Here is an 8,681-nt window from a genome sequence, read left to right as displayed (position 1 = left end):
CTCGAGTCAAGGTCTGTATTATGGCAATTTGCATTGCCATAATACAGACTGGGGGGAGAGGGGGGCTGTCAGAGCTGTACTTACCTGTTCTGCAGCTCCTGTCAGCTCTCTCCTCCTCTGCGCCGTCCGGTCAGCACCTCGGTCAGCTCCCAGTGTAAATCTCGCGAGAGCCGCGGCTCTCGCGAGACTTACAGTGTAAGCTGACAGAAGAGCAGAACGGACGGCGCAGAGGAGGAGAGAGCTGACAGGAGCTGCAGAACAGGTAAGTACAGCTCTGCCAGCCCCCCTCTCCCCCCCACTGAACTGCCACTGGACCACCAGGGAAGGAGAGCCCCCCTCCCTGCCATATATCAAGCAGGGAGGGGGGACGAAAAAAAAAATATAAATAAAATAAGAAATAATAAAAAAATAATAATAATAAAATAAAAATTAATAATAACAAAAAAAAGGGGTATAAGGACCACTATGGGAGGGGGGGGGGTATAAGGACCACTATGGGAGGGAGGGGGGGGATAAGGACCACTATGGGAGGGAGGGGGGGATAAGGACCACTATGGGAGGGTGGGGGGTATAAGGACCACTATGGGAGGGAGGGGGGTATAAGGACCACTATGGGAGGGAGGGGGGGGGATAAGGACCACTATGGGAGGGAGGGGGGGGGGATAAGGACCACTATTGGAGGGAGGGGGGTATAAGGACCCCTATGGGAGGGAGGGGGGGTATAAGGACCACTATGGGAGGGGGTGGGATAAGGACCACTATGGGAGGGAGGGGGGTATAAGGACCACTATGGGAGGGAGGGGGGGGTATATGGACCACTATGGGAGGGATGGGGGGGGATAAGGAACACTATGGGAGGGAGAAGGGGGATAAGGACCACTATGAGAGGGAGGGGGTGGGATAAGGACCACTAGTGGAGGGGAGGGTAAGGACCACTAGGGGAGGGGTGAGTCAGGACCACTGGGGGGGGGGGTGAAGGAACACGGGGGTGGGGAGGTAAGGACCACTGAGGGAGGAGGAGGGGAAGTCAGGACATATGGGGGGGAGGGGGCGGCAAAATGTTTTTTGCCTACGGCGGCAAATATCCTTGCACCGGCCCTGCACACACTGCATTCACACACTGCATTCATACACACACACACTGCATTCATGCACACACACACTGCACTCATACACACACTGCACTCATACACACACGCTGCACTCATACACACACACATACGCACACACTGCATTCATTATACACACACTGTAAATAAATATTCAATTAATATATTTTTTTTAGGATCTAATTTTATTTAGAAATTTACCAGTAGCTGCTGCATTTCCCACCCTAGTCTTATACTCGAGTCAATAAGTTTTCCCAGTTTTTTGGGATAAAATTAGGGGCCTCGGCTTATATTCGGGTCGGCTTATACTCGAGTATATACGGTATACGTATTTTGCTGGGGGCTCATAAACTTTGTTTGAATGGAGGATTTTCTACAACAAGCTGGTGCACCCCAAGCCGTGGCCTTACAATTCACGAAAGAGCAGGTGGTGGAGATCTTATGGAACACAACAAGCCTGGAGTTACCAACCACAACTACAACACGAAACATCTACTTCAAACTTCTGAAGTTAAAAAAAAAGGTAGATTTGGATCTCCATGGCCTATTTTTATCTGACTACTATAGGGCTTAGCAGATCCCAAGGGGTTTCATGGTACCCAATATCCCTACAATAGGGAGAACTAAATCTATGGTGAGTAAGAACTGGACCTCTGTCCTGAATAAATGTTCATTGGATCTAATGCTGATCACCATTCTAGAAGATTCAGAAAGAGAATAGTTAAGCCTAATATCATAGTGAGAAGGGCCTCAGTCATGTAAATTGGTTAATTTTTTAGACAAAACGGAACTGTCCAAAACCTTATCACCACCAAGAGCAATAACAAGTAGCAAAAACAGAAACAGAAGAGACCAGTTACAAGATGAGGACAAAAGGGACAGACACACTGGTGTCAGAGGGAGACCAAAACTCCGCAAATGATTCCCGTCTTTAATCTGTCTGACCATATATTAACCTGTAAAGAAATTGACATTTTCCTTCATCCCCACAACATCTCCAAATCACTTCCAGTGGAATGTTGAACTCTTTAAATTTGTCCGCACATTAAGGATCAAGGATTATATCAACAGAGCACAAACATCATCCAATACACCCGGTAGGCAAATACCCTCACATCCTTTTAAGCTTCCAAGCCAATTCGACCCCATACATAATCAGGGAGCAATAAAAACAGTTCTATCTACTGTGAAACATGAATCTAACATTATCTTATTGAACAATAAGAACCAACATTCTAATATATTGAAAGAACAATGTCTCTTTATACAAAATTTGTCAAGAGACCCCTGATCGTCATACGTCCGGCGGACAAAGGGGGCGGGATCGTAGTCCTTAATTACAAGGACTACTCTCGTGAGATATACAGACAACTACAAGATTCCAACACCCATCAATTTTTGGAAAATGACCCCAGAGCAAGAATTGCCCCCAAAAATGTGGACACACTGTCTTTGGGATTACAAGTAGGGCATATTGACATGGACCTTTTTCAGTTCCTCCTAAAAAGGCATCCACCACCTCCCATATTTTACACGTTATCCAAGATATGCAAAAATGAATCCTCTAGGACACCCATAGTTTCAACTGTGAATAGTATCCTGGAGCCCATTGCCAAATATTTAGACTACCTCTTTAAAGAGCCAATACCGGCTATATCTACTTGTATTAAAGACACGGGTAATTTGTTAATGGATTTGAACACAGTGGGTGACTTCAATGGTGTCTTTATAACTATGGATGAAAACAGCCTTTATACCATCATACCTCATTAAGAAGGCATTGAGACCATGAGGAAACTCCTGTCTGGTTCGGCACAATACTATGGTCCAGCTATCGAATTTGTCTTGGAGTTCATATCTCTAGCCCTACAGTGCAATTACTTTAGATTTGAGATACAGAGGTATTTGCAAACCTCTGGGACTTCCATGGGGGCAGCAATGACCCCCATGTAAGCCAATACCTACACGTATGATTTTGAATCCAAGTATATTCTACAACAGTTTGAGGTACAGATAGTAAAATACTATTGTTTCATTGATGATATACGTATATTATGGAATGGCACTGTGAATGAAGTCCAGGAGTTTGTAAAATACATCAATAATCTGCCTACACCAGTTACAGTAATTTCGAAAAACGACACGGAATGTATACAATTTTTTGATGTGGAGGTCTTGTTGACTAATAAAAAACTTGAATATAGGCTGTACACCAAACTCACAGACCGGAATACCATTTTGCATGTGCACACCCCAAGCAGTTTAATGACTCTCTACCTCTTTCTCAATTTTCAGGAATAATTTACAGAAAGAACAATGTAATGAACAGTTGAACATAATGTATACTAAATTCCTGGCAGAGCCTTGATGAAAGCTGAAGAAAAATATAATGAATAAGGGACTTTGGTATAGAAGGAGCCTAATACCAGAATTGTGTTTCCGACAAAATTCTACACGGCAAGTGTGAATTTGACTAGATCAGTTGGTTAGAATAGGAACAACTTAAAATATTTTAACAGAAACGAATGTTCTGTTATAAACAGAACAAAAATTCAAGGGATTAGTTAGTCCACACGGACCCAACACATTGCTACAAAGTCAACAAACAGGACAACAGATTGTGTCCGTTGTCTAGGATGTGTGGACACTTGATTCCTTCCAAATCCTTCTGCCATCCCCACACGGGTAAATCATATAAAATCAGACACAGGATCCATTGACGCACAGATTTTGTCATTTATAAACCTACATGCCCACGTGGACTGAATTATACTGGCAACACGAATACTGCACTCTGTGAGAGAATTAGGGGCCACAGGTTAAGTATCCGACTTGCATATAGAGATGGTAAGTCGGACAAACATTTCTTGGAAAGCAATATCAAGTGTCCTCACTCGGATGTGTGGTGATAGACCATGTTCCTGTATCTATGAAAGGTGGTGACAGAGCTAAGACTTTGTTGCAAAGAGAAACTTTTTGGATTATGGAACTAAATACAGTATTTCCTAAGAGGATAAATGAAAAATGCTCATTCATCGCTTTCCTATAGTCATGACCACACTTGGTTTCTTCTTATTTAAATCCTGGTCCTTAACTCTGTAAGCTTATGTTTCCCTCATTTTTTATTTGTATGCATTTGTTTGGAATACCATGTTGTTAATTATCTTTTTATAAATTTTTCTCTAAGCATTGCTGGGGTTCTCACCCCCATCCCTGGTCTTCTTATTTCATACATTATGCACGTTACTTGCAATATTTTGCACAGTCACTTCTTCATATATTGTCTAGCACCAAACGCACTTTCTAATTCACATGCTTTGCACTTTATATCATGCACTTTATATTTTAGCACATTGTCACTTTATATTATACTCATTGACTTTAGCACCTTACCCATTACACTTATTGATAGCAATCTATCATCCTCATTATATATACTGTAAGGGTTTATTACTTTTTATTTAGCAAATGCATTTTCTATCTTTCCTCAGAAAGTCTTCCCATGTGTATTGTGTGGATGGTTGACCAGGGTTTTATTTTTCTGCATCTTTATTTATATTTAGGGGAATACCAACACTATGTGTGTTTCTAGATGATGCTACTGTGTTCTGATGTTTATTTATAAATGCATTACTTGAGGTGTAAATACTGTCATGTTTTTCCTAGAACACATAACTTGCATTATTTTCCCCTTTTGTTAAAACAGCTGATTGAGATGCTGATTAAGTGGTGGGTTAAGATCTTTGTTTGTCCTATATAAAGCACTTGTGATGTCCTGATGAAAGTTCCCTAGAGGGACTGAAACGTCGACTTGCTGGAATTTGTCAAATAAACCTGAATGAAATCCTTAGAGTCCCGGTATTTTAGTAGATATATATATATTTATTTTTTTTTTATTTTTTTTTCCTTTTCTTACACATTTTTCCCTCTGTTGGTTACTTCTTCTTAAAGGGACACTCCAGGCACCCAGACCACTTTGCCCATTGGAGTGGTCTAGGTGCCAACTCCCACTACCCTTAACCCTGCAAGTGTAATTATTGCAGTTTTCAGGGTTAAGTCCTCCTCTAGTGGCTGTCTACTAGATAGAACACGAAAAGCTACAACGTCGCTGGAAGTCCACACGCCATGTGAGGACCTCCAGCGTCGCTGAAATCCCCATTGAAAAGCATTATTCAATGCTTTCATATGGGGAGGTCTAATGCGCGTCCCCCGCCGCCGGCCGCGCATGCTCAATATGTCTCCACTGCCGGATGACGTCGGCAGGGGAGGAGCATGGGCGAACCCTGACCCAGCGCCGAGGGACATCAGCGATGGATACAGGTAAGTCACTGAAGGGGTTTTAACCCTTTCAGCAACATGGGATGTGGGGTAGGAGGGAGAGGGGACCTGCAGTGCCAGGAAAACAGTTTGTTTTCCTGGCACTGAAGAGTCCCTTTAATTGGTCTGTTAATCAGATTTCGGGATGAAGTGCCTGTTAGTGTCCTGCAAAATGTCTACATCATATTTATAATGAGATTAAGTATATGTCGAGAAGTACACAGATTTATATCACTGCTATAGCTGGCGTTATACTGTAGCACTTGTGATACACAGCGGCCACTGCCTGTGCGTCTGCTACATTTATAAATGCGGTGCCTGGATAATGGTGAGGTCAATGCACTGGGGCCAATTTCTAGAATAATACTAATTTTATTAAACCCAGGAAGATAAAAAAAACAATAGCTGACATTACCAGAATTCACTTGCAACCCTGACGTTTCTGAACAAGTTTTACACTGACCCTTTAACCAATTGAACTAAATCTTATTTGTCAATTGTAAAATTAACTGTGTATATTAACTGTGTATCAGTGATATAGTTGTTCACTTCGCAGTCTGATAGTTTGCTCTGTAAAGTGTTGGGAAGTTTTATATTGTCCTTTTTATATCTAGTTATTTTTATCTGCTCTTTCCCAGAAGATGACTTTAACCCCTTATGGTCCAAACTTCTGGAATAAAAGGGAATCATGACATGTCACACATGTCATGTGTCCTTAAGGGGCTAAAGGTCCATTTGAAGCATAAAGTCAGCTTTAACCTAGAGGTTAATGCAATCAGAGAACTATTTGCCAGAGCTATTTAAAAAAAAAAAAAAAATATTTGCAAAGGAATGAGGGGTTGAGCTACACAGAGATCAGACAATTTGAATTTTTTTTTAGCTGTTTGTTCTTGGGTACGTTTTTTTCTCATGGAGCTAATGGTTAACAAATTCATATTTTACAATAAGAAAACATTAATAATTATGTTTATATGTATTTTGTTGAGAGAATACATTGACATAAACACATCACAGCAAATAAAACAAAATAAATAAGAGATCAACAACAACCAAACACAAATATATTCTTGCGCAAAGTTGATAAACATCCAGTTCACGTGTAGCAAATTAGGGGTCACGGAAAACTTCGAACAACAGGTTAACAGGTGAAAATTATCTGCTTTTCTAGAACGTCATCTCTAATAATGCTTTGACATCCTTTTGGACCGTTCCAAATTTAAGACGCTTACCCTGCGCCATCCAAGTTTCTGGAACTTTCTCACTTCTAGAAACATCAGCAAAAAAAATCTCTTGTTATTGCATTATGCAAGAATTCCAGGGTTTTTCAACCCCAATTGCTGCAACAGTTACTAGCTAGCATGTCATCCAAGCACTGAGGTGAAACAGAACATTTAAGTAATTTAATTATTAAAATAGTAGAATGATAAGTATAAAAGGTTACTCCAACCATTAAAACAGTATTTTAAAGAACATTGTCTTTCGTAAACGTAAACCTTCTGTGACAAACTCACTATTTTCCCGTGTTTAAGACTATTCCCTGCTAAGTTTTCGTATACTATGTTTCCCGAACCACATTCACGTTTACCCAGTTCGGGAGCTGCAATCTACCGAACACCAACCACTTATGATACTCGGAGTAACCTTTTAAATGAACTCGTTAATAAAAAAAATCCCATGCGCAAGTGTATCACATTTCAGAAACTGGCTAAACTTGTCCTAAATTTTACTATTCAGTTTTCAATTTACCAAAATGTATTTATGTCTTATCTTCATGATCAGGCAACGATGTTTGTGCCTGACACCGATATACTGTAAACTGCAAGTGTCTGGGTTCAAGCCAGGACCTTAACTGGTTCATTCAAAACTGTTCATTGTCTTGCTCAACAACACGTTTGTGAACTTCTGTCCATTGTTTTGTTGAATTTTAATTGCTAAGGTTTATACAAGTTTATTCACAAAACATTTAAAGTTTGTTCACTACGCACTGAATTTTAGTTAATAAAGTAAAATAGTAAACTAGTACATTTTTAAACTCACAACCACAGCTCAGCTATATTTAACAATCATTTGCCATTCAAATTTAATTCACAAAATTCTGTGGGGTTTTTTTGGTGAATTAAAAAGACATTCAAGGCATAGACCAGAATGAGAAGCTACTTAATGGAGTGGGCAAAGCTTAAAGACAACTGTCTCATTCAAAAGCTTTAGCTGAAAAATATATATTTTTACCTGCTTCTTCTTTCTAATGCTTTCCACACTCACTCCAGAGAGGAAACGGACCTAAGCAATCAATGTCCTATCCCTAGGAATGCTGGATATGTGCATTGGGCATGCCTGACAGATTGACACATGTGCATTTGGAAGATCTAATCACCTTGTAACATCCTGACTCTCAGGGTTGCTGGCATTCTATTTGGTTCCTCCGGAGTTCTCCTAACTGCAGCACTCTCTCGCAGTGAGTCCTTTTATTTGCACCCAAATTCGAGTACGAATGATGCATTCGCCAGACAGAATCTGGCCTGCTCCGATGACATCATTGATCGCCCTGATACAGTTTTGGACCACCCATGAGTCATCTGGAACTCTAAGATGACGTTTAGCTCAAGTGTGGCCAAAAGGAAAATTCTCATCTGTCATAGATCTCGCACAATGCATTGCCAGCTGGGGATCTACCATATGCCCATCATTGCAGGGTTTTATTTGTGGGCAGTTTTTGTATCCTTGAATGTAAGCTTGTTTTGTATGGAGAATGTTTGAGAACATATGTGTAAGAGCACAACACACTATTTGTGTGTAGTGTTGGCATTCAAATGCAGTTGTGTTTGTATGTATTGTTGTCACTTGAAAGCAGTAACATAATTGTGTGTAGTGTGTTTGAATGCAAAGGTGTGTTTGCACATAGTGTTTGTGTTTGAATGAAGAACTGTATTTTTGTTGTTTGAATACAGCTGTGTGTTTTTATATAATGTTGGCGTTTTAATGCAGGGTGTAGTTTGTATGTAGTGTTGGTGATTGATTGCAACAGTGTGTTTGTATGTAGTGTGGGTGTTTGATGGCAGGGATGTGTGCATATAGTGTTGGTGATGGGTTGCGTGTAGTGTTGGTGTTTGAATGTAGTGCTGATTTTTGAATGTGAATGCTGGGATCTATTTACATTTACACATATGCAGACACACACACACACAAACAAACACACAGTGACACAGACACACACAGCTGCACACACTGACATGAACACATGTATCAACACTGGCG

Source organism: Pelobates fuscus, chromosome 1 (genome assembly GCF_036172605.1).
Source record: "Pelobates fuscus isolate aPelFus1 chromosome 1, aPelFus1.pri, whole genome shotgun sequence".
NCBI classification, from domain to species: Eukaryota; Metazoa; Chordata; class Amphibia; order Anura; family Pelobatidae; genus Pelobates; species Pelobates fuscus.
Note: the sequence above shows the minus strand (reverse complement) of the source record.